The sequence below is a fragment of the Lynx canadensis genome, chromosome C2 (assembly GCF_007474595.2).
Source record: "Lynx canadensis isolate LIC74 chromosome C2, mLynCan4.pri.v2, whole genome shotgun sequence".
In the NCBI taxonomy this organism is placed as follows: Eukaryota; Metazoa; Chordata; class Mammalia; order Carnivora; family Felidae; genus Lynx; species Lynx canadensis.
Genome location: NC_044311.2, coordinates 70,181,150 through 70,207,936, shown reverse-complemented (window position 1 = coordinate 70,207,936; position 26,787 = coordinate 70,181,150). Strand labels below are relative to the sequence as shown.

Here is a 26,787-nt window from a genome sequence, read left to right as displayed (position 1 = left end):
AGAGAGAATCTTAAAGCAGGCTCTACTCTTAGTGTGGAGCCCAACACAGGGCTCAGTCTCATGGCCCTGGGATCATGACGTGAGCTGAGATCAAGCGTCTAATGCTCAACTGACTGAGCCACCCAGGCGCCCCCAGCCCGCAGGTTTTGGTGCACATCGTTTTGAAACCATAACCAGCTAGGCACAAACATGGCCTGCTTTATAAAACGAAATATTTTAACACCAAAGCCTGTTGTGAGTGATTTTCTCTAAGAAGCAGCAAACAATTTTTCATGTTCAGGTTTTAATTAGCGGACACAGTATCTCATGTATTAGAAAAGAAGTTGATACTGCCCCTACTCTAATGCTGTAGCAAGTATTTATATATTGAAAGACTTATCCTTTCATTTCACCACCACTCGCGGTATCATTTCTTGAGTGCTCAGCACTGAGGCTAACACACTGGCCAGTGAGGAGCAGACACCCTTGGTAGCAAACACCAGTAGCAGAATACGGAGAAAGATACAAGAGAAGGCAGTGAGGTTACCATGGAGACAGGAACGCCTTCTCCCTAAGGAAAAGATACAGAGACAAACAAACAAACAAAAAAATCAGGTCAGCATAATACATCTAGTTAGTTAACATTACTTTTCAAAACTGCGTTTCCCCCCATCAGGTAGCGGCAATATGTATTAAATGCCTTAAAATTTGGAGTAATTTTGATGATTCTTGTTTCAAGGAAATTATTTCAAAGAAATCTTAGTGAGTGTGTGTTAAGTTTTCTCCGTGTAAAAGTTCATCATAGGGGCGCCTGGGTGGCTCAGTCGGTTGAGCGTCGGACTTGGGCTCAGGTCATAATCTCAAAGTTGGTGGGTTCGGGCCCCGCATCAGGCTGTTTGTGGGTTCGGGCCCTCATCAGGCTCTGTGCTGACCGCTTGCTCAGAGCTGGAGCCTGCTTCGGATTCTGTGTCTCCTTCGCTCTCTGCCCCTCCCCCACTCACGCTTTGTCTCCCTGTTTCTCAAAAATAAATAAATGTAAAAATTTTTTTTTAATTCATCATAGTACCTTCTATAATATGATAAAAATAAACGAATAAACGGAACAGCCCCTGGTATGACATTGTTGAGTTACACATATTGTAAATGGAATATTTGTAGTGACTAAAAATATGTTGGTAGGAAATCAGTAATGACACAGAATGCTGTACACACCTGCTACTTTTCACACTGTGCCACGTACACTGCATGAGGACATGCAGATTCTCAGGCCCCAGCCCAGACTTGCTGAAGCAGAATCTACATTTAAACAAAGCCCTCAGGGATTCCTATATGCATAAAATCTTGAAAAGCACCTGTATATTCCATATTTTTAAGCAAAATAAAAATATATACATTAAAATTCCCCTTTTCACTCCCCAAACTTTGACTTGATGATTGGAAAAAAGAGTGAATATATATGCATCAAAATGTACACAGTGATTATCTCTGGGGACTCTGCTTTTTACTTTCTCTTTTAAAAACGGTTTCCAGGGCCACCTGGGTGGCTCAGTCACTTAAGCCTCTGACTACAGCTCAGGTCATGATCTCATTGTGGTTTTGAGCCCCACGTCCAGGTCTGTGCTCCAGGCTCAGAGCCTGGAGCCCGCTTTGGATTCTGTGTCTCTTTCTCTGCCCCTCCCCCACTGGTGCTCTACCTCTCTTTATCTCAGAAATAAACATTTAAAAATTTTTTCAATTAAAAAAATAATAAAATATTTTCTAAATATTCAATTACAAATATATATTACTTTTGTTATTAGAAAAAAGTAATTTTTATAAATGTACTTTCTCTGTTGTTCTTTTAAAATGATCATGGTGAATGAATTTTTTGGGTAAGATAAAAGTTTGGGTCAATTAGACATTGAGGTTGGCAAAATTGAGAGTATAATTTCACATCAGTAAGTTCTAGGACCATATATCTAGTACTTGTGATTTTAAGTATTTCTTTCCACTGTTTCTTTGTTTCCCAAAGAATGTTTGTCTGTTTATATTCATGTTGCTTGCTTTTCTGCCTGTTAAAGTGGTGACTACAGTTGTTAGACATCTCCTCCATCACCAGGTTATGTAATCCCTCAGGTAGTAGTTGAACCTCAGTCTCTCCCCTGATATCATCCTAAGACTACTAAGATATGAAAAATTTCTACTTTTCCTTTTCATTTTATTCTAGGACTTGAAAAGCTTCATTTCAAAAGACGAGTGTAATTAGCATACCCAGCTGTTACTAGTATGAAAACCCTTTGGGGGCTATTTTTAATCTCATCCTATTCTTAGAGAAGCATTCTGAGGTTAGGAGACACAGGAGGTACCATGTTGAAGCCAAGGCAAGAAGGAGGAAAGGTCTCCCCCTGGAGAGCTGCTCAGTTGGGGTCGATAGCTACAGAGTAGACTGAAAACAAAGAAAACAGAGGCATCAGAAGAAAACTGAAAAGGCCTACTTCCAAAGTTTGCCTATAACAGTCCCAGGTCATTTCAAGACATTTAGGGAATATAAGCAAAATCCCATTTCAACACAAACTTTTCAATTTAACATTTTGTTAATGAGTCAGCGCACATGTCCTCTGAGAAGGGACATGGTAATTGTGCTTTACTCATTTCATTCCATGGATCTTCTAGAACAAGCAATAAGGCCCATCAGTGTAGCAGCCTGATTAATGCAAGCCTTGCACTATTGGGCATCTGTGCTGTTTTCTGTAGCAGGGATTTTAAGCTATAGCAATGGGAAGATAAATGAGACCAAGAAGATGCGCTTCAGAGAAGTCACAGGTGGAGGAGAGGAGAAGGATTGTTGAAAAAAATGTTAGAAGAAATGGAGAGCAAGTAACATTTATGGAAGATCTAAAGGGCAGGGTTTTGCATATATCATCTCATTTAATCTTCATAACAGATTGTACTGTACATAAGCTGGCTCAGATTCAGTGGGCTCATAACTTTCTCCAGTAGACCCACCCAATGAATGGTGGAATGAAAAATCAATTTAGCCTTAGCTAGTTCCAAAGCCCATGTTCTTTCCACAATAACACATAGGCTCAAGAAGCAATTCTTCTGATTATGAGTCATTCACTGCATCCCCAAAAGTTTTAAATTTTAAAAAATTCCCCAAAGCAGGGTTTCTCTGATCCATAATTCATAGTCTATGTTTCATCAGAATACCCCAGGTATCATGTTAAAATGCGGGTTCCTGATTCCATTCTCTTAGTAGGTCTAAGTGGAACATAAGAATCTATTTTAAACATTTCCCAGCCACTGCTATGCACAGATCACACACAGGCATGCCTAGGAAGGACATAATCTGCATATCACTGAAAGAGGATACTTTGGCATTCCTGGAGCAAATCCTGTATTTGCCCATCAATATATCTGTTAACTCTGCCCCCTCCTCTTGGTCTGCACTCCATGGGTCACTGCCTGGGGCTCTCTGAGATAGAGGAGAAGGAGAAAAACAGAGGTTGAGTCTTAAACCTTGCCATTAACTAGTGATGCTAGGTAAAGATGTCATAACCTTTCTGAAACTTCATTTACTCTGCTATAAAATGGAGAGAATATTTCCTGCCTCAACCTCCCCACATGAGGATTGTAAGGAAGTAGTAAGAGGATTTACCTAAAATTGACTCATAGACTATTACTAATTTTCCATACAGATGTTAGGAATCGGGTGAACAATTACAGGCTGCGGAAAATGAAGAGTCCTGGACTTTAAGTCAGATGTGAGTCACATCTCTGGCTCTGCCTCTCACTAGGTCTCACTTTGAACATGTAACCTCCTGGAGCCTCTTTCCATTTGTGTTAAAAGAGAATACAAACATGCATGCCCAGTAGCTGGGACAGAAGTAACATAAACATCCATCAGCAGGGGACTAGCTAAATTAAGGATGCTTTGTCCAGACTGTCAGAGAACAGCACTGGTTCCACTTCTGGTTTCTGTGGAAAAGGAATTTTTAAGCATCCCTGTGGCCTCCCTCCTGCCTTTGAGTCATTCTACCCCTGGAGAAGGAAGCATAACTTATCTGCATGGTAGATCATGGCTTGGCTTTATCCTTTTCATTTTGGGAACTGAGCTCAGCTACATGAATGGGTTCCACATACATAAGCTCGGTATGAACGAGCCTGCTTGACTAGTCACATAAATCCCAGGTTCTATCTGCAGTAAAATTTTATCTGTGGCCTCTATTTATTTCCTTCTCAAATTGTTCAGAACCTCAGGAACAGGGGAAGGGGAGTGCTATTTATTGGATCCTCTCAAAATTCCAACGTATATACTGAAAGCTATATTGTATTTTAAAAGGAGGCGCCTGGGTAACTCCGTGAGTGACCAACTCTGGATTTCGGCTCAGGTCATGATCCCAGGATCGTTGGATCAAGCCCCGTGTAAGCCTCCATGCTGAGTGTGGAGCGTGCTTGAGATTCTCTCTCTCTCCTTCTGCCTCTCTCCACTGCTCACAGGCTCTCTCTTTAAAATAAAAAATAAAAACAAAAAGAGGTAAAGCCCTATGTACCTACTGTCATGGAAATTATCTTGGGATATGTTAAGTAAAAACTATCAGGTCCAGTATAGGGTATTTAGTGTGTACCCATTTGTATAAAAATAAACGATGCATTCACAAAGAAGTGTACACACATTTAATTGGAAAATTAACAGAAAACACTATAGAATAAACCACTTACTCTGGTTTCTCTTGGGGATGGAAGCTGACAGTGTGAGGTGAGATGTATATGTTCCAACAGGATTTTAACTTTTAATTACCCTTGCATTATTTTTTAAATTAAAAATATATATGGGGCATCTGGGTGGCTCAGTCAGTTAAGTGTCTGACTCTTGATTTCAGCTCAGGTCATGATCTCATGGTTCACGGGTTCGAGCCCTGCATAGGACGCTGTGCTGACAGTGGAGAGCCTGCTTGGGATTCTCTCTCTCCCTGTTTCTGCCCCTCCCCTGCTTGTGTTCTCATTCTCTCTCACAAAATAAATACATAAACTATATATATAAACATTATATAATATTATGAATATTCTATATATTATAGAATATGTATTAATATTATAATACATATTAATATTATATTATATATATAAAATACATATCCATCACATTGTTGTGTTGAGGAATAAACAATATTGCCTAGGTAAATGAAACCTGGATAGCAGAATCAGTAAGTTCAGCCTCTTCGTTTTTCTACCAGGAAGTCAACTCCCCACCTCCTTGCAAACTCTGTTCCTCGGAGTTGTTGTAGGTCACTTTCTTAATAGCACTGCACTCTGACTTCTCAGCCGTAGCTATGCCCAGAGTCATCAGAGGGTCTCCCTGCACCAGAAAGCAAGCTACAGGACAGCCAAGGGCCCAGAACCACCCAGCGCAGCCTCTGAACAGAGTAGAGAGCCAACACGTTTGTAACACTGAATAGCACTCAAGACTCTGAGTGCCTAAGCCAACCCCCTACTCTAATTGTCATGGAGTTGGAGGTGGGATAAAGAAAGCCTTTGCATGCCTCCACTGAGCAGCAAGCACTGCTTCATGAGCAGCTGAGGCTCGCCAGCGGAACACGAACTCGGCATGTGACATTATGCGCAAAATCACCACATGTGTGCTGTTCTAAACCACCATCGTCTCCTCACACGGAAATTCTAAATGGAAACATATGGCTAGCACAAAATGAACCTGACTTTTTCCCTCTGTGTGATTATTTATGTATTGGAGTTTAAGAAAGTGTAAAATAAAAAATTACCAAGGAAGGGAAAATGAGCTACAAGCTCCTTTGAAGGTTTTTTGTTTTGGGTTTTTTTTTTTGTTTTTTTTTTTGGTGGTTGTTGTTGTTATTGTTGTTGTTGTTTTTACCTTGGGCATGGTTTATGAAGTTACACATTAGTGCTGTAGGCTGAGAAGCTTGGCTGAAGTCCATCTTGGGTAATGGATTCTGGTTGAAGGATCATAAGCTAGGAAGTCATGCAGAATTGGTCCGAGTCTTGATTCCATCCCCCCATGTCTGTGACACGTGCTCTCCAAGTCTTCTTTTCCACTGTTCTAAGAGTAATATTTGCCTTAAGGATATAATACCTGTGAAGTTTCAGAGAGATGCCTTACATATGGTAATAGTTATTAACACAGAAATTAACTTATAAAAAATAATAGACTTGACTATGAATAATCATCTGTTCAGTTATTCATCTTGTTTCCCTCTCCCGCCCCACTGCTCTGTGATCTCTTAGAGCGCGGAAATTTCTTTTGCTCATTTTTTATGACCCTAGCACTGAGCATATTGTCTTATTTATAGCTCACTTCCCAATAAAGGAGAGAAAGAATTGGAAATAACTTCAAACTATGCTAACCGATGTCATTTCCAATCATACTCAACATGAACCCATGTATCTGTGCATTAGGTCTTTTCCTCTTCCTTTTCACATACCATACTCAATAACTAAGAAAGGGGAAAGCATCAGGCCAATTGCCCTTAACTCCTTTATGATGTACAAGAATTAGGTAGAAGCACACTCCTTGAGTTGAGAAACCAAAAAATTACCAAAAGATTATTTATCACTGTGTACTTTAAATCTCCCTGCTTCAAAACTGAGTCTGCTTTTGGGGAGTCAGTTTATTTTTTAAATAACTTACTCTGGAACACAAAACCAGAAATTTGGCAAAAATAATTGCAGTATAAAATTTGGTCTTGTTAAACACTGTTTGCAATAGAAAGCTGGTTATTTCAATTCCCCAAATATACACTAAACTTCAATGTGCCAGGCAATATTAGACACAGAAAAAACTCACCATGAGTAAGACATGCACCTATTCCAAAAATACTATGCTTGCCACCTAATAAAATGACCCTACACTTACCTTCTCTACTTTTATTTCTCCAAATGTGTAAAGGACTCAATTGTTAGGCTATTTAAAACTGCTATTGATCTCTCCTCTCTCACTAATCCACATATATAATAGAATTATCCATAATGCAAAATACGATTTTTTAAAAATTCTTTATCAGTCAATGTGTATCATTTTGCAACTACAATTCTATGAGACTGGCTGTGTTAAAACATAGAGGCACAGTTTATATGTGCCTGGTATTTCTACAAAACATGTAGGTGCTAACCTATATGATTTTTAAATTATGTACCGAAAAGCAAGGCAATATTTACTAAAATACAATGTGATATCTATTTATTTAAATTAAAATGGACTTTTTATTGAGATATAATTTACATGGAGTATAAAGTTTGATAAATTTGACAAATGCATAGACCTGCAGAAATGCCACATTCCTAACAAGTTGGAGACCTATCACCCCAGAAAGTTCCTTCCGGCCATATCTCAATCAATTCCTATCCTCACTCTCTTCAGAGGCAAAGACTGTTCTAATTTCTTTTACTCTGTATTAGATTAATCTGTTCTAGAACATCATATAAATAGAATCATATACTATGTACTCTTTTGTGTCAGTTTCTTTGCTCAATATTGTGGCTTTGAAATTTATCCATGTTTCTGCCTGTATCAGCAGTACTTTTGCACTGTTGAATAATATTCCACTGTATGCATATATGACAATTTATTTGTCTATTATTCTGTTGGTGGTATATGGGTCATTTCTTATTATGAGCTATTATGAATGAAGAAGTCATAAGTATCCTATGAAAATCTTTTTGTGTATATATTTTACTTCTCTTGAATAAAATCCTAAGAGGAAAATCCTTGAGTTGCAATGTAGGTATATGTTTACTTTATAAGCAACTACCAAGGAGTGGTGAACTTCTATAGGCAATGTTTAAGAATTCTGTTTACTCCCTATCCTTGGCAAAATTTGATTTGTCAATATTTTCATTTTAGTCTTACCTGAAAAAAAAATGATGTTGAACACTTGTTCACATGCTTACAGGCCATTTGTACATATTTCTTTTTTGGAGTGTTGGTTCATGCTTTTTGCCTATTTTGGGCTTTGTTTTTGTTTTTGTCCATTAATTGAGCTGTTGAAATTCTTCATATATGTCTTTTGATAGCTATAAGATTGCAAATATTTTCTCATCTGTAGTTTCTCTATTAATTTTCAAAAACATGCCTTTCGAGAAGAGTTTTCAGTTTTGATGAAGTGTAATTTACCAGCTTTTTCTTCTATAGGTAATGCTTTCCGTAACCATCTAAGAAATGTGTATCTACTCTAAGGTCATGAGTGTTTTCTCCTATGATTTCTTTTAGAGGCTTTATATGTTGTAGCTTTTATATTTTCATAGGGTGTGATGGTTAATTTTATGTATCAACACGACTGGGCTACAGGGTACCCAGATAGCTGGTAAAACACTCTGGGGGTGTCTGTGAGGTAGTTTCTGGGACAAATTTGCATTTTAGTTGATAGCCCATGTAAAGATCACACTCAATAATGTGGGTAAGCATTATCCAATTCATTGAGGGCCTTAATAGAACAAAAAGGAAAAAGAGTGAATTTGTTCTCTCTTCTTGAGCTAGGACATCCATCTTTTCCTGCTATTGGATATCAGGGCTCCTGATTCTCAGATCTTTGGACTCAGACCAAAACTTACACTGTGGATTCCATGCCATGGGGTGTTATTAAATACAGATCCATTCTCTTTGGTATATATAGATCTATTCAGATTTTCTTTTTTTCTTTAAGATTTATTTAGAGAGAGTGAGAGCAAGTGGGGAAATGGCAGAGAGAGAGGGAGAGAGAGGATCTTAAGCAGGCTCCATGTTCAGCACAGAGCTGGTCCTGGGCTTGATCTCACAACCCTGAGATCATGACCTAAGCCAAAATCAAGAGTCAGAGGCTTAACTGACTGAGTCACCCAGACACCCTGATCTATTCATATTTTCTAATTATTTTCATACCGGTGTTGGTAGTTTACATCTTATAGTAATTTTTCCATGTCATCTAAATTGTAGTATTATAAAAAATTATTTGTAATATTTGTTATTCTCTTAATGTCAATAGGATGGGAGACATGTCCCCTATTTAATTATGGACATTTGCAATTTGTGTTTTCTTTTTTCTTTTAAACAGTCTAGCTAGTGGTGTATCAATTTTATTGATCTTTTCCAGGAATCAGTGTTTTGTTTCATTGATTTTCCCTATTGTTTGTTGCTTACCGCTTCATTGATTTCTACTCTTATCTTTATTATTTCCTTCCTTCTACTTATTTTATATTTAATTTGCTCTTCTTTTTCTAGCTTCCCAAAGGAGAAGCTTAGAGCATTGATTATAAATCATTGCTATTTTCTAATCTAAGCATTTAAAGCTATAAATTTTCCAATAAACACTATTTTTGTGGTACCCACAAATTTTAATATATTGTGCTTATATACTAATTTAATTTAAAATATTTCAAATATTAATTTTGATTTCTTTCATGAGGCATTTAGATGTTTCTTCCTTTCTAAATGTTTGGAAATGTTTTTTCTATCGATTTCTAATTCAATTTCACTGTAGTGAGAAAAGATGCTTTTAAATTTATTGCTTGCTTTATGACTCAGTACATATTTTATCTTGGTGAATGTTCTATGCTCTCTGGAAAATAATATGTATTCTACAGGAGTTGGTTGCAATTTCTTATAAATATCAGTTGTGTTAATTCAATTAATATTATTTAAATCTTCTATATCATCACTGATTATTTTTGTTTAGTTGTTCTAACAGTTACTAAAAAAAGACTATTAAAATTTTGAAGTCAGGGGCACCTGGGTGGCGCAGACGGTTAAGCGTCCGACTTCAGCCAGGTCACGATCTCGCGGTCTGTGAGTTCGAGCCCCGCGTCAGGCTCTGGGCTGATGGCTCAGAGCCTGGAGCCTGTTTCCGATTCTGTGTCTCCCTCTCTCTCTGCTCCTCCCCTGTTGATGCTCTGTCTCTCTCTGTCCCAAAAATAAATAAACGTTGAAAAAAAAATTAAAAAAAAATTTTTTTTGAAGTCAAATTGTGGATTTATCTATTTTCCTTTTAATTTTTTTAGCGTTTATTTATTTTTGAGAGAAAGAGACAGAGCGTGAGTGGGAGAGGGGCAGAGAGAGAGGGAGACACAGAATCTAAAGAAGGCTCCAGGCTCTGAGCTGTCAGCACAGAGCCCAGTGCAGGGCTCAAACTCATGAGCGGTGACATCATGACCTGAAGTCGGACGCCTAACCAACTGAGCCACCCAGGCACCCCTATTTTCCATTTAATTCTGTCCATTTTTGCCTCATATATTTTGAAGTTCTGTTACTGGATGCATAAAGGTTTAAGATTGTTATGTCTAATTATACCTTCTTGGTGATTTGATCTTTTAAGTGTCTCTATTTCTGGTCATATTCTTTGTCCTGAAATGTATTTTGTCTAATATCAATATAGTCACTCCAGGTTTCTAATAGTTTTTTCATGCTATGTTACTTCACTCTTAACCTATGTCTTTATACTGCATAAAGTTGAGTCATGCTCTTTTAACCAGTCTGAAAAACTTTGCCATTTAGTTATAGTTTACTCCAATTACATTTAATATAAATATGAATATGGTTTTGTGTCTTTTTTCTTACTACTTATTTTCTTAGTATTCTACCTTTTGAGTTTTCTACTTCTTTATTACTTAGTTTTCTTTCCAGCCTTCTGTTGGACACATTAAATATTATGTAGCCCCATTTATCGCTTCTAATTTAATCAGGATTTTAATAGTTTCTGTATGGGTTACAGCGTGCATCCTCAACTTAATCTATCTTGAATTTAATACCTCTTCACATATTTTATGAGAGCCTTACAACATGACAGCCTCCATTTACTCTCTTCCATTCTTTGCAGTAGCTGTTGTCATATATTTCATCCCTACAGATGTTATACAACCCATGTTACCTTATATTTTGGTTTTCTTGTCTGTTTTAAATAGTAATTGTCATTTAAATAAATGAAAATTAATGTATTTTTATTTTCTAGATATTTATCACTTCAAGTACTCTTTTTTTGTAAGATCTGAATTCTTTACCTTTCAGTCTGAAAATCTTTAATATTTTTTATTGTAAGACCTGCTTGTGATAAATTCTGTCAGGGTTTTTTTGGGTTTTGTTTTTTTTGTTTTTTTTTTTTTTTTTGTACCTTTAATTTCAAAAACTATTTTACTCCAAGTAGTATTCTAGATGGATGGAATTCTTTCCTTTCAATACATTAGAGATGTTGCTTCATCATCTTTCTAGGCTTAACAAAGGAAGGGGTACTCCCATCTTCTGACTTGCTTCCTTTTAGATAAGAAGCTCATGTTCATTTTTACCTTTACTCTCTAAAGATAATCTGTTTTTATTTCCCATATTCACCTAAGACTTTCTCCTTATGTTTGGTTTTCACGGATTTGACTATGAATTGCTTAGGTAGATTGTTTTTTTTTCTTGGTTATGGGTCATATTTTCCTAATTCTTCACATGTCTAACAATCTTGTTGAGATTCTGGATATTTACTGTCTTCTTTAAAGACTTTTAAGTCTTGTGTTGCTAGCAAATTAATATACTGGTAGATTAGCTTGATCGTGTTGAAACCTACACTTATACTTTATTAGGTTGGGTCTAGAGTGGTTCTTACTCTTCCTAAGGCAAGACCCTTCCGGATCTCAGGTGACTTCCCAAGTTTCAACCTGGCTACTCGGACTCCAAGTTCTCCTAACACAGGGAAATCTTTAGAATCACACTGTTCATCTCAAACACAGTAATAACCATTCTTTCTGAGACCTCATAGAGTCATGCCTTACATGTATACATCTTAGTATTCAGCCAAAGACTCAAAAGAACACCCAGTGCAGAATCTGGAGCTCTTTCTCTAAAATATTCCTTTTCTTCACAGCCCTGCTCCACAAATTCTGTCTCAGCAACCCCATGTGATGGCCTCTGTTTTCCACATCTCATAAGACCACTGTTCTCTCTTTGGCCTCTATAACCTGAGGCTGTAATTTTGAAAGTATCCCCATGGAAAAATCTGGGTAAATATGGAACTTACCACATGTGTACCTCTCTGCACTATATGTTGTCCATGTATATGAAAATATTTGTTTCATATAGTTTTTTTAATGTAATAATCAGTGGAGGGTAAGTATGATACATATTAGTCTATTATGGCTAGAACTGGAAGCCTGGATCTAAACTATATAGTTGTGACTAAAGGTGAGATAAGAACTTAGAGCCATAAGAGGTCTTTAAGAAACATAGTTACTAGTATTATGTTTAATAATGGCAAAATTATATGAAACATTGTCATTCCAAAAATAAGAAATCTGAGACAGAGAGATTCATTGAGGTCAGCTGGTAAATGACAAAGCCAAGATTTGAACCAAGAAAAGTTTTACTTCGCAGACTATATTTTTCCTACTAACCACAACATTTAAAGTAGTCAAGCAGGTTTCTTAGAGAAATGGAGACTTGAACTGGGCTTTGAAGAATTGGTGGTCTTTGAGTTTGTGAACAGGTTAGAGGGAGCAGAATCATATCCCAGGTAAAGGGAACAGAATATGGTGGGAAGCAGATGAGAGCCAGACTAGAGAGGCAAGATTTTGTGTGGACATACTAGAGACAAAGTTGAATAACTTGTGTGAGGTCAGTTTAAAAAGGATAATATGATTTGGGCAAAAAAGAAAAAAGAATGAAGGAAGAAGGAAGAGAGGAAGGAAGAGAAGGAGGGAGGGAAAGACAAAGAAAAAAGAAATAGTACTATCTTAGCAGGGTTTTTTAGATTATAGTTTATTATAATATTTTAGTCAGAGATTTTGTTTTACATTCACTTGTAACTACATAATTATACACACTTTTTTTTGATACACATGCTTATATTATAGAATCATCCCTTTCTGTGTTTATAGCTTCATGAACACTGAAGTCCCTGCCAATCATATTTACACAGATGATTGAAGAAGTTGAAAAGAGAAGGCAAAAAGGGAAAAGGTGAATTTAACCTTTATTTTTCTCTATTCAGGTCTGGTTGGTTTTCATAGTAATGTAAAGAATGTCTCTAAGCTCCTCAAATATCAAAAAGACTAGAGTCGCTGAAATTCCCTTTCTGAGATCACAAGAGATATCTTGCCTCTCCTCATTTAGCTAAAATATTATCTACAAAGTCTTTCTTTTAGCTCATGACCTCCTCATCCACAAGGATCACCATCTATTTACAACTATTATTGAGCTATCTCTCTGCTGGAGGCAGGGTCACAAACCTGCCTTCTCAATCCTAACCTGTGAAGAGAATTCCCATTCTTCAGCAGTATAGAATTGCTTTCTTTGTATGGAAACTAACTTTAAAGATGACTATTTGTTTGGTATTGAAGATCTGAAATTTCTTACAAGATTCACAGGATGGCTGTGATCTTTCTAAGTGATATTTAAAATTTAACTGCTTTAGCACCATTCTACCCAGTGTCTTATTTTGTTAATAATACCAATATCAGCTAAGATACACTGAGCACTTTCTATGTACCAGAAACTATGATCTCTATAAGAATTATCTCATTGAATCCTCACAACATTCCTAGGAGGTAGGTTCTGTTATAATCATCCCCATTTCACAGATGAAGAAACTGAAGTTTGGAACATTTGAGTAACTTGTTCAAGAATACAGAGCAGTGAATTGCTACATTAAGAGTTGAACTCAGAAATTCAAACATTTGAAGAAGATAAAATCCAATCCCTAAGCATACATAAAGGCAGTAAAAGTAATTTCTGTAAGAACTTCACATATAGCAAAGATGTTTAGAATTGGACATACATAAATTCAAATTACAGATCTCCTATTTTCTAGGTGGGGGACTTTGGGAAAATGACTCATTCTATGTTATCCGATTATCTCCACAATTTCATAAGATTAATACCTCTTCGTGAGTTCATGATGATTTAATAAGATAGTACCTGTAAAGCACTTGGTACATAAGGGGGAAATAATAATAGTAGCTACCATTATTATTCTAATGTGCTCCCCATCTTGAGTCAAATTTAAGATTCATATTTCCCTAATCTGCTGTTCCACCAGCTTCTAGCTCCATGACCCTGGGTGTGTTACATTTTCTAGGCCTCAGTTTTCTCATGTGAAAAAGGGAGGATAATAATAATTCCCTACTCATGAAGTTGTAAGAAGTAGGTGAGCTATACAGCAGTCCTTGACACCCCATAAATGCTCAGTGTGTTATCTGTTATGATGATTATGACGATGGCTGGACAAGATGGTATAGTGGGTATGTTTAAAGTTCAATATATTTGAGGGCCAACGTGCATGAGAACATCACTTAGAAGAAATCCATAATGTTGAAGAGATCTGTTACTTAGGTTTATGTCCTGGCCCTGCCCCCATCAGACTCCTATCTGTATTCCACACGGAGCAGCAAAGTCCCACAGAAGAGCTGTTCCCTGTCAAGGCCACCATGGATCCCACACTTAGAGAAAATGATCCAATGGGAAAAGAGCCATTCTTCTCCCTACACTTTGTCATTGAATAGCAAAGACCTTGAGTACAGCACTGGCTCAATGCCTCTACAATGCAACTTGGTAGAAAAGTGGAGTCACCCACAGTGCCCAGGAGAACAGCAGCAGACAAGGATGGTGAAAGAGACTATAGTCCTTGGAGAATCATTAACAGCAAAGTAGCAGCAGGATATAGCAAGGGCGAGTTTGTAGGTGAGCGCGTCTAGGGACTTGCAGAAATAAGTGAGGAAGACTTTTCAGAGAACTCTATTATACAGGTGAAGGCAATGAGCCAGAGTAATTTGAATAATGACTAATAAGGTGACCTCATTTATATCCATAGGCTGGCGAGGTCTGGAGAAATTCAGGTTACATTATAATAAAAACAAGTAATTATTATTATTATTGTGGTGTAATTGCATTTGAAGCACAGATTTTGCTCATAGCTGCTTGCTTGACACTTTGAATTGCACCAATTTTCTAGTGGCACAGACCCAATTTTCTAGTGGTTTGAGTTTTGACTTTCTCTTGACATTGCTTAGTGGGTCAACATGAGTAAGCTTTTAAGAAATTGTGTATTTGTTCCTTAAGTACATTTCCCTTTTTAAAATGCTGACGTTTTTCCATATGTCTAATTAAAGTTTGCATAAACGTTCATGTTTGTGCTTTCCCTTGTATCCTATGAGAATAGTTATTTTTTAAATGGACTTAATTAACATAGAAACAATTAGAAATAGGAGACCCTGCATTAGTAAATTATTCATTATTAATTAAAACCTTAAAAACACTCCTCTTGAGAGTGTTAATTCAAGGGGCTACCATCTCCAATATATGTGTGACAGCCTTATCCAGTCTCATTCATACCACAAACTCATCAGAGAGATTTAGGAACACGGTAAGCTTCATTTTTTTATATGTATTTTTTGTTTTGTTTAGTTTGTTGATGTTTAAGAAAGCCACAAAGCTATAATCACCCTATATTAAGTATCATAAACATAACAACTAGGGACAAGAGGTTAGTTTTCACCAAAAAGCCAATTTATAAATCTAGTACTCCTGAAGTAGAAATATTTTGCTTTAATTTCTCCATAAATCTCTTCCCCCCCCCAAAGGTAAATAATGTGTGAACCGATAGTGAAGCTGCTCAAGGAAACGAAGCATATATTTTCAGTAGAAGGTAACACAACATGTGTGTCTTTTAGAATTTGACCTCAAAAAAATGTTTATTTAGCAAACTGTCTAAAGATTTCAGCTGCTTCATATAGGAAAAGGTCTGTTTACTGTGAACGTGATCTTTCATCCTATCCTGCACTATAGGCATTGATGAGAATGTTGTCAGTTGCCTGGATGGTTAAAAATGGACTTCCCCAAATATTTCTTGGGATAAGTAATCTTCCCAATACTTACATATGGAAAGTATGCTAACAACAGTGTCTAAACAAAAGATAACTGCTATTTCTGACTCACATTCACCCTTAAGGAGCAGAAATCCTTTGAAGAAAGAATAATTTTCCAATACATCAACAAGTATTTTGAAGCCAAGTCAATACCATTATTACTTAATAATAACTACCAAGTCTTTAAAGCCACTATCTTTGTGTAGATTATATTACTTGTCCAATCATGATTACATGGGGAGGATTCATATCCCAATTGTACAGATATAAAAAATGAGGCTTGCAGAAGTTAATTTACCTAAGATCACACAATCAAGTTTAAGAGACACAAGACTTACCCATGGAACTTGTACCCACAAGCTTGCTCTTATCCACCATATTATGTGCAAGGCATTGTGATCAAAGCTAAGAGAAAGACAAAAAATCTCTAAGCCTGAGTTCCTGCCTCAAGTTGTTTATAATGTCATTTCTAGTAGAAGGAGATAACAATCTAAGACAGAACCATACCAGGTGTGTTGAGTTTGTCCCAAGGCTCCCTCACCCATTCCAAAGCCAGGTGCTTGGACACTTGGGGAAAGGAAACATGGAGGCACTCAACTGCCTCACCCTCATAATAGGCCATATTGAAAAGTTAAATTTGCCGGGACCGTGATCACAGTTTTACATACCTAGAAACTGCCTAATACTGAGTCTGGAGTATGCAGGAGAATATTGTGAGGTTTTGGAGGAAAGTGGAAGAGACCTTTGCCACAGAGGAGGTCAACTGGCAGCAGGGAATTAGCTTAACACGAGAAAGATAGCTGAATGAGTCCACTTTACAACTCAAATTCCTACAGTCCTAGTAGTGTCAGTGTGGCTATATGACCTGGTTAGAGGAAAGCTAGCAATTAAAATCTTTATTTTCTATTTGATGTTAGTGACACTTGACTTTGACAAAACCATTTTCATAAAGCAGAAACCAGCTTGTTCCATGAGTCTTCCTATTTATATGCTCTTTTTTCAAGGTGAGTAATAGATTAATTCTCTGGCTTGTGAAGAAAATTTTTCTCAGTTTATTTTCACTACCCTTGTATAGAAGTGACCTGAATTAAAATTACCTAGTCTATTACTGATTTTTCCCTCTAAAATTACAGTTGTGCTATAATGTGCAAATTTTCATTGCTTTTCAACATGAAATTAAAATTACATGGTTATAAAAAGAAGAACTCCGATTTACAATTTTTGAAAAGAAGTCTTGGACTTCAAAGTATGATTACCTAGAGCTCATTAAAATGCAGGATTATTAACCCACGAGCTGAAGTTTCTAGTAATAGTGGATCTTTTATAAGAGTAATTATAAGAGTCATAAATATTAAGCATGAAAGTAACACTCTGCATTTAAAGGGAAAGTGTGTGCTCCCATCTTTGCCAAACTTAATGTGAAAAAGAAGACAATGAAGAAGCCACCAAGTTGTTAAAGAGCCAAGCGCAAGCCCTAAGTGTGGACTTATTAATGAAAGCCTCTATAATAAAAAGTTTCAAAAAGTACTATGTTTGAAAATCAATGGATAAAAATATATTAATTAGTGGAAAAGATATCTAGTAGCATGTTTAATAGGCTTTTTCCTAAACTGTTCTGGGGGGAAAAAGCAAGTAGAAATAGTATATTGAATACGATAAGAATTTTGAAAAAGATGTGCAGAGAAAATGATGGGAATGATACATGCTTAAGCATTAACAGCAGGAATATCTGCATGGTAGAATTACAATTTTGACTTCCAAGATTTCTAGTTCTGTTTCATAATGGTTTGTTCTTGTTTTATATTTGAAATGTAATCCTTTATATTTCTCTGGATATATATAAATTGATTGTATTTTGAAGTTGTCTGTCTTTTAAATTATCTTTTACATCTTTTCACCCAGATTTTCTACAGGGAGAGGTTGGAGTTGCTTCAGGCTTACGTACGTGTGTCTTCCATATGTGTTAGTGCAGGTTATGGGGGAAACCATTCCCTTGGGCTCCATTCCTCTATGATTTGTATTTTAGAATGAAGGTTCCTTTCCCTTCCAAGTTCTCACCAGTCATGAGGAGTAATGCCCTATCATTAATATCCAAAGTCCTATACTTCTTGCTTTCACCTGGAGGTAGACTCTGTCATTGCTGTGGATTGCCTCCCACCTATTCCCTCCATAAACTCATCTATGGAACATCTTTGTTCTGCTTCCTGTTTGTTTGGCAAAGAGATTACATCTCCCTTCTCCTGGGATATTTCCCATTTTGTGACACACCAAAAGTTGATTTGAGTACATGGTATATATTTAACCACTAACAAAAATCTTTCCTATTTTTCTAAAAATAGGAAGAGGCAGATCACCAATTGTACTTAGTCTGCCATCTTAAAACAGAAAAAGTAAACAAAAAACAATGTTTAAGTATTACTTTAAAACTATCATTTCAGTATAGTTATTATTATTATTATTATTATTATTATGCTAAGTAAAGAAAACAAAAACAGTGGTGTAATGAACATTGGGGTGCTAATATTTCCTCAAGACCCTGATTTCCATTTTTTTGGATAAATACCTAGGAGTGGGATTATTGATTAGTAACACTAAATATCATATGCCTATTGTTCATCTGTTCATATACCTGCTGGCTATTTGTATGTCTTCTTTGGAGAACTGTCTACATAAGTCTTTAGCCCTGAATCTCCATCAGTGGATGAATGGAAAATAAAATGTCACACACACACACACACACACACACACACACACACACACACACACAGGAGTGGTGGCTATCAGGGGCTGAGCAGAATGGGAAATGGGAAATTGCTAGTCAATGGGCATAAAATTTCAACTATTTAAGATAAATAAGTTCTAAGCATCTGTTCTACAACATTATACTTATTTTAACAATACTATGCTATGCACTTCAGAAATTGTTAAAAGGGTAGATCTCATATTAAGTATCCTTACCACAATAAAATAAAATTTTCAAAAACAAAAAGTAAAGATGGAAAACTAAATTAATTGATGCATAAGTCATCTAGGTCAGAAATATATGACAAAGGTAGTAACACTCCCTGGTCCTGGGTTTTGTTTTTTAATATTGTTCTGGTGGTATGATTTTTTTGGTGCTGAGAATTTCCCTTCCTCCTCTTTTGGTAAATAAGTGAAGATATCTCACTTAAGAATTGACTCTTCAAACATAAGTTTATTAAGGAATAGTAATACCATAGTCAAGTAGCCAAATAAGAATTACATTTAAAATTTAAAACTTTTAAGAAATCTAATTGTATAAAAGGCTTGCTGATAACTTGAAACAATGCAACTTAAGAAAACTTGCTTCTTCATCATGCCTATCTGGAGACCTGTCACAAAGTCTGAATCACTTGAAGATGGTCACTATGCAGTAAAAGAAAATGTCAGTGAGTGTTTTCAAACAGTCCTCTTGAAAATGCTTGGAAAAATATAATACTACTTTAGTTCTCTGAAAAGCCTCTTGGAAAACTGGAATTTAATCAGAAAATTGTGAGTTGATCTTTGTTGATCAATATGTTTCCTAGAGAACTTTATTTTTTTAAATAAAAATTAAAAATCAGATGAAAATAATAACCAGAAGAAAGGAAATACGCAAAACAGCTCTTCTCTTTGGTCATGAGTTTGAAATTTTCAGGCTGAATTTTATCCTCTTGAGGTTCAAGTTCTACTTACAGCCAACAAAATGATATTTCCTGGTTGTGTAAAAAAGACAAAGCCCTGAATTCTTTTGAACATCAAGCATGTCTTAATAAAGTACATTTGATGACTTAAGGGTAAAGGAATCAGAAAAAGTAGATTGGATTTCTTTTTAAATACTTAGGACTTTGAAAATGAAGGTGGAGGGGCGCCTGGGTGGCGCAGTCGGTTAAGCGTCCGACTTCAGCCAGGTCACGATCTCGCGGTCCGGGAGTTCGAGCCCCGCGTCAGGCTCTGGGCTGATGGCTCAGAGCCTGGAGCCTGTTTCTGATTCTGTGTCTCCCTCTCTCTCTGCCCCTCCCCCGTTCATGCTCTGTCTCTCTCTGTCCCAAAAATAAATAAACGTTGAAAAAAAAAAATTTTAAAAAAAAGAAAATGAAGGTGGAGAGGCTTGACACAGAATACCTTTGGCTTTGCCCAAACCTGAAACATTTAGGAAAAAAAATAAAAGTTGAAATTATTTTCCAAAACCCAAATATGGTGTGTTTCTTCAGTATGTAAAAATTACGGTGTTAACTTTTCCTGAAATGAACTCCAGCTGTTAACTATAGGACAATTACAACAAATTGTTAAATGGAAAAAAAGAAGTATAAGAATTGCAATATGTTGCTGCAGACTAATGGTTGGCTGCGCCTAACTTGAAGGTCCTGTCTTCTTGAACTTCTCAACTCAGATGTGGGGCAGAACATTACCAGAGAATTCATCTCTTTTACACATAGTTTAGAGGGTGGGTTGGATAAACAGCAAATTTCCGAAGAGAGGCCCACCCAAAGCCAACCACATTCACTGGAGATACACCAGTAAAGACAATGAATCTGATTCTGGTATTCATACCAATGAAAGTCAGACCCAAGCTGGGTTGCGCTGATAGGGGAGAGGAGGGCAGAAAGTGGTCTGTGGTTGTTCTTTATACAACAACTAGACCATAGCTAAGAAGCAAAAGAAATCATCATCTACATGTGGCCAATAAACATGAAAAGATACTCAACTACATTATTAATCATAAAAAATACCAAAGTGATATAATAAAACTGTTTTTTCACCATTCTCACCTATCAGAATGGCAAAGATTATAGAGCTTGTTATAAAATGGTTTGGGGAAGGTATAAACAAATAGCATTTTTTTCTAATAATTTCTTGTTATAGCTTTTCTGGAGAAAGAAATTTGAAAAAAATCAAAAAACAATTCAACAATTCCACTCTAGAATTTATCCTACAGAAATGAAGACATATTTTATAAATGTGCATAGGAGTATTCATTGAATATGTTATGGGAAAATTATAAGCAACTCATAAACTAGACAGTAGGGGGTTGGTTGCATGTCTTATAATACATTCATAAGATAGCCACTAAAAGTGGTATTGTATCAACTCTTTGTTAGGAAAATAAACTTCCAATTTGTTTTTTAAAAGGTCATATTGTCCCATTTCCATAAAATGGGAAAATGCTCATGATATAATTGCTAAGTAAAACAAAGCAAGCTAAAACACCATGTGAGAAGATTATTACATTAAAATACATATAGATAAAGAAATTCCTTTCGCACCTTTTCTCTCTGTTGGAGGGATCAAGGACTCAATACATTAACATTCCTTCTGTACCAGTTCAATGTGATCTCGACCAGACTCCTGGCTTTAAACACCACATTTAAGTAAACAACTACCAAACGAATACCCCAGTCCACATCTCTTCCTATGTTCCAAACACATACATCTAAATCTCCACTGACATGGGAAAAGTCTCAAACTGAATGTGTCCAGTACCAGACTCCTCCGGTCTTGGTCCCCATAAAATCTGCTTCTTTCAAAGTCTACCTCATCTTGACTAATGCCAACTCCAGACTTAGAGATTCCCACAAAACCCTGAAGGCCTCCTGTCTCCACGTTAGTTTTCATATCCCACATTCTATCCACTGGCAAACACTGGCAGGCCTCTTTCACAATCTGCCCAACATCTGACCACTTCTTTGCACCTCCACTGCTATCACCCTGATCCAAGCCAACCCTGTGGCTCATCTGGGTTATTAAAATAACCAGTTTTAACTTTCTTCCCATATTGCCTGTACTCCCTGTTTTAACCATTTTCCACTCACTATTCTCTAAAGAGCAACCAGAGAGATCATATTAAAATCTAAGTCAGAACACATAACTCTTCTATACAAAATTCTCTCCTATGACTTCCTACTCCAAAAAGAAACAAAAACAAAGACACAAAAACCCAACTATCCCCATGGCCTGCAGGGTCCTACCTGATGTGGTGAACCCTTATCATTATGACCCCCTTCCACAAAGCTTTCCCTTACTCACTTTCCTGCAGCTACACTTGCCTCTGTGTTGTTCTTGTTTCTGAAACCTCATAACCATCATTTGCTGTTCCTTCTGCCCCAAATGCCCTACCTGAAATATCCACATGACTCATTTTCACGCCTCCTTCAGGTTTTTCCTCAAATGTCAAAAATGGGCACTTCCTGAAATGCTCTATTTAAAATAGGAACACCTCTCCTATTCCTTTCTCTTCACCATCCCCTTTCCTCGCTTGTATTCCTTCAAAGCATTTATTAACATCTAAGATACTATATCATTTACTTATTCACTTCCTTTATTTTCTGAGTCTTCTTCCATCCCAGGTGGAATAGAAGCTCCACTGGATAAAGACTTTTGTCTGTTGGAATCATTGCTGTAGCCACAATGCCTGGAACGATACCTGATAAATGTTAGGTTCTCCCTGATAATCACTGAATAAATGATATAACGATGTATGCTAAAGTGAGCAGTGGTAATTGCTGGATGGTAGAATTTAGATGGTTTTTGTTTCTCCTTTTGTGCATACATTATTTTTTTAATAGATGATTTTTAGAAGTTTTTTTAAAGGTTTATGTATTTATTTTGAGAGAGAGGGAGAGAGAGGAAAAGCAAGGGAGAGAGAGGATCTCAAGCAGGCTCTACCCTGACAGTGCAGAGCCCTACACAGGGCTTGATCCCACCAACTGTGAGATCGTAACCTGAACAAAAATCAAGAGTCAGATACTTAACCAGCTGAGCCTCCCAGGCACCCCTAGAGCAGTTTTAAGGTAATAGCAAAATTGAGCAGAAAGTACACAGAGTTCTCGTATACTCTCTGCTCCCACATACTCACAGTCTGCCCTACTATCAATATTCTTCATCAGAGTAGCACATTTTAAAATAATCAATGAATCTATATTACACCATATTATCATCCCAAGTCTATAGTTTACAATGTGGTTCACTCTTGGTGTTGTACATTCGAGGAGTTTGGACTAACATATAATAGCCATTAACTAATGAATTAATGTATCCATCATTATAGTATCAGACAGAATAGTTTTTTTGCCCTAAAAATCCTCTGTGCTCAACCAATTCATCCCTCCTTCCCTACTAACCCCTAGTTACCACTGATCTTTTTATTAACTCCATAGTTTTGCCTCTCAAAGAATATCCTATTGTTGGAATCATAAAGTATATACTCTTTTGATATTGGTTTCTCTCACTTAGTCACACATATTTAAGGTTCTTCTAAGTCTGGGGCACTTGGGTGGCTCAGTCTGTTTAGTGGCTGACTTCAGCTCAGGTCATGATCTTGTGGTTCATGAGTTCAAGCCCCATGTCAGGCTCTGTGCTGAGAGCTCAGAGCTTGGAGCCTACTTCAGATACCGTGTCTCCCTCTCTCTGTCCCTCTGCCTCACTCAAGCTCACTCGCTCTTGCTCTCGCTCTCTCTCTCTGTCTCTCTCAAAAATAAAATACATACATACATACATACATAAAGATTCCTTCAAGTCTTTTCATGCCTTGATAGCTCATATCTCTTTAGCACTAAATAATATTCCATTGTCTCAATGAACCACAATTTATCCATTCACCTGCTGAAGGACATCTTGGCATTTATAAATAAAGATACTATAAACATATGTAGGTTTTTTGTGTGAACATCAGTTTTCAGCTCATTTGGCTAAATACAAAGGAGCATAATTGCTAGATCTGTGGTAATAGTACATTTAGTTTTGTAAGAAACCTCCATAATGTCTTCCAAAGTAGTTGTACCATTTTGCATTTATGCCAACAACAAATGAAAGTTCCTGAGGTGCCTGGGTGGCTCAGTCGGTTAAGTGTCCGATTTCAGCTCAGGTCATGATCTCACAGTTTGTGAGTTCGAGCCCCGCATTGGGTTCTGTGCTGTCAGCTCTAGCCTGGAGCCTGTTTCAGGTTCTGTGTCTCCCTCTCTCTCTGCCCTCCCCCACTCACGTTTGTCTCTCTCTGTCTCTGAAAAATGAATAAACCTCAAAAAAAAAATTAAAAAATAAGAAGAAAGGTCCTGATGCTCCACATCCTCACCAGCGTTTGGTGTTGTCAGTGGTTTGGATTTGAGTCATTCTGATAGGTGGTAGTGGTATCTCATTGTTGTTTTAATTTGTATTTCCCTGAGGACTTATGATGTGGAATATCTTTTTATGTACTTATTAGCCACCTGTATACCTTTGGTGAAATGTCTTATTACGTCTTTTGCCCAGTTTTTAGTCAAAATTTCATTTTCTTATTTTTTTTTTTTAAATTTTTTTTTTCAACGTTTATTTATTTTTGGGACAGAGAGAGACAGAGCATGAACAGGGGAGGGGCAGAGAGAGAGGGAGACACAGAATCAGAAACAGGCTCCAGGCTCTGAGCCATCAGCCCAGAGGCTGACGCGGGGCTCGAACTCACGGACCGCGAGATCGTGACCTGGCTGAAGTCGGACGCTTAACCGACTGCGCCACCCAGGCGCCCCTCATTTTCTTATTTTTGAGTTTCAAGAATTCTTGTATTTTGGATAACAGACGTTTATTAGATAGGTCCACTGCAAATATATTCTCCCAGTCTGTAGCATGTCTTCTCACTCTCCTGAGATTATTTTTATAATTGAATAAATATTCCATGTCTTAAAATATATATGATATGCCATATGCCACATGAATATTAAATTATTTTAACTGATGGCTGTGTACATAATGTCTTTATTATATCTGTTATACCATAGAGAATGCACATGAATCAATATGGCCTGAATCTATGTAACTGAATAGCCTCTGTACATCTTTACTTTTTTAAATATACACTTCCAAATAAATGCAGCTATTGCTGGGATTCCTCATTCCATGTGACCCATGTCACATCTCAGTTTTTATAGGCATAAAAAAGCAAATACTCAGTAAATGCATCTAAAGCAAACACTCTGTTCCACGACCAAGCATCTGTCCTGAGTCCCAGATTTCCTACCTGGTGAACGAAGCAGCACCCTCTCTCTCTTTGCCTTGAGCAGAAAGTGCCCCAAACAGATGCTCCAGCTTACAGTGCTTTTGGATCTTTTCTGGTCTGAAGTACCAAGTAGGACTGCCTTGTCAGAAGTCTCCCTAGATCCCAAGAAATCACTCTGCCGAAAGATGCTCAAGAAGCTCACACTCCCAGAAGCCTTGCAGCTTCCATGATCAAAATGCCAAGAGGCCACGGATTCCCAAAAGCCACAAGATTTTCAACCCCTTCAAAATGTTCGGTTTCAAAATCTTTTCCTTGCTTCTAGTAAGGCCTGCCAGAAAGGTAGGAGGGGCATAGATGTCATCTGCACCATTCTCTAGCCAAGACACCCCCTCTACCCGTCCTTGTCTGCTTCTAATGGAAAAAAGGACATCCTGATTATTACTGAGGGTCATTAAGTACATTTCTTAATCTGCCTGAACCTCAGCCTCCATGTCTGTCACTTGGAGATAATATTGTCTTCCTTTCCAGAGCTGTTATGAAAACTAGGAGTGATGTGTGTAAGACACATTCCACATCTTAACCACTCAACAAAGCTGTTGTAATTTGCCCATTGTTTATTCTACTAACATTTCCCAGTTACCTTTCTGTTGCTCTGTCCATATCTTTCTGGAGTCTCAAGTCCACACTGCATTCCAAGGCTCTTCCTTGAGAAGGAACATGTAAAAGAGCAGAACATTCACTCTATATATTTGGTTTTTGTAAGTAACATATCTTATGGGAGGAGCTGTTTCACTCCTAATTCCTGGCTAAGCGAATGGGGAGGTAGAGCCTAGATCTGATGTCACACGTGGAGCATATTCAGCAGGGTGTCTGGGTCTTAAGTTTAATCTAAGGATAGATTTCTATTGTACCTTTATAATCACTAGGAAACATTTTACTGCAACAGTCATAGAATATTAGAGATATAAGGGAACTGAAGCTCAGAGAATCCTCCTACCTCTCAGCCATAGCAATTTTTTCTGCACACTAGTTCCTCTCACTATTCTGTACTTACTACGTTGCTCTGATTTACCATACTAGAGTAATTCAAGTCCTACTTTTACAGCCACTTACCTAAGAGGTATAGCTAGGTGGTCCAGATCTAGCCAAGGAGTGACTGGAAAGGAACAAGCTGGAGAGTAGGGTATGCAGGATCTGAAGATGATAAAAAAGGCCTTACATGGCCCCTGCCTTCTCTTAATGCCTCTGGTGTTGTTGCCAGTGCAGACTCTGAGGTCTCATCATAATTTTGACAACTGCTAATGTTAACCTATTTCTTTTTTTTTAATTGTTGAAACGTACCATTTTTAGAGACTATTCTTTCCTTGATCCCTTCTAGCTACATTTCTGATGTGTCCCTACTTGTAATTTGTTGATACACTCATTTATAATCAGAGGAAATATTTAAAGATTGGTTAGCAATTTTTCCCTCAACCTGTACAGGATTAATGACCCTGAATCTCTCCAAAAGAGAACCACACTAGGTGGTAGAATGGGCAACCTTTAAAACCAAGACAAGGCCTAGAGACTCAGCTCTGAAATTACATATTTCTGTTTATCTGTATTTATGTGACAAACCATAAACTGAGGTTTAATTTCTCATCAATAAATGGGGGCAATAATATCAAACTTATTGATTACTGATATTGAAACCCTTTGCAAATTATTACTCCTGTAAATCACAAATGTCCTATGTGATTTTAGTTTTACTTAGTTCTGACTGAATAAATGAAGGTAATAGGCACACTGTTTGGTAGACAAGGCTGGACACCACCAACAGAAAGCCAACACGGCCTTAAGAACAGCTTTGATACCTTCTCAAGTGCATTGTCCTATTGAGTGTTGGATTATGAGGATGGAGGAGTGAATACATTTTTGCAAAAAGGCAGTGATACTGTAAAGATTGTGGCCATTACTAGTGAAATGTTTGCAAAGGGTAAACATCTTCCAACTGTTAGCAAATCAAATACCAGTATGGCAGA

General features: G+C 37.2%; 1 long non-coding RNA gene across 1 annotated transcript in view; it reads right to left on the bottom strand.

The window, feature by feature from the left end:
* Positions 1-90: 90 nt before the first annotated feature.
* LOC115523912 overlaps positions 91-26,787 on the bottom strand; it is a 281,260-nt gene continuing 254,563 nt past the window's right edge. Inside the window, exons 6-7 of the long non-coding RNA XR_003971883.1 lie at positions 5,849-6,067; positions 91-550 (exon numbers count right to left, since the gene is read on the bottom strand). This is a non-coding gene — a long non-coding RNA (uncharacterized LOC115523912). The remainder of the gene's footprint in view (positions 551-5,848; positions 6,068-26,787) is intronic.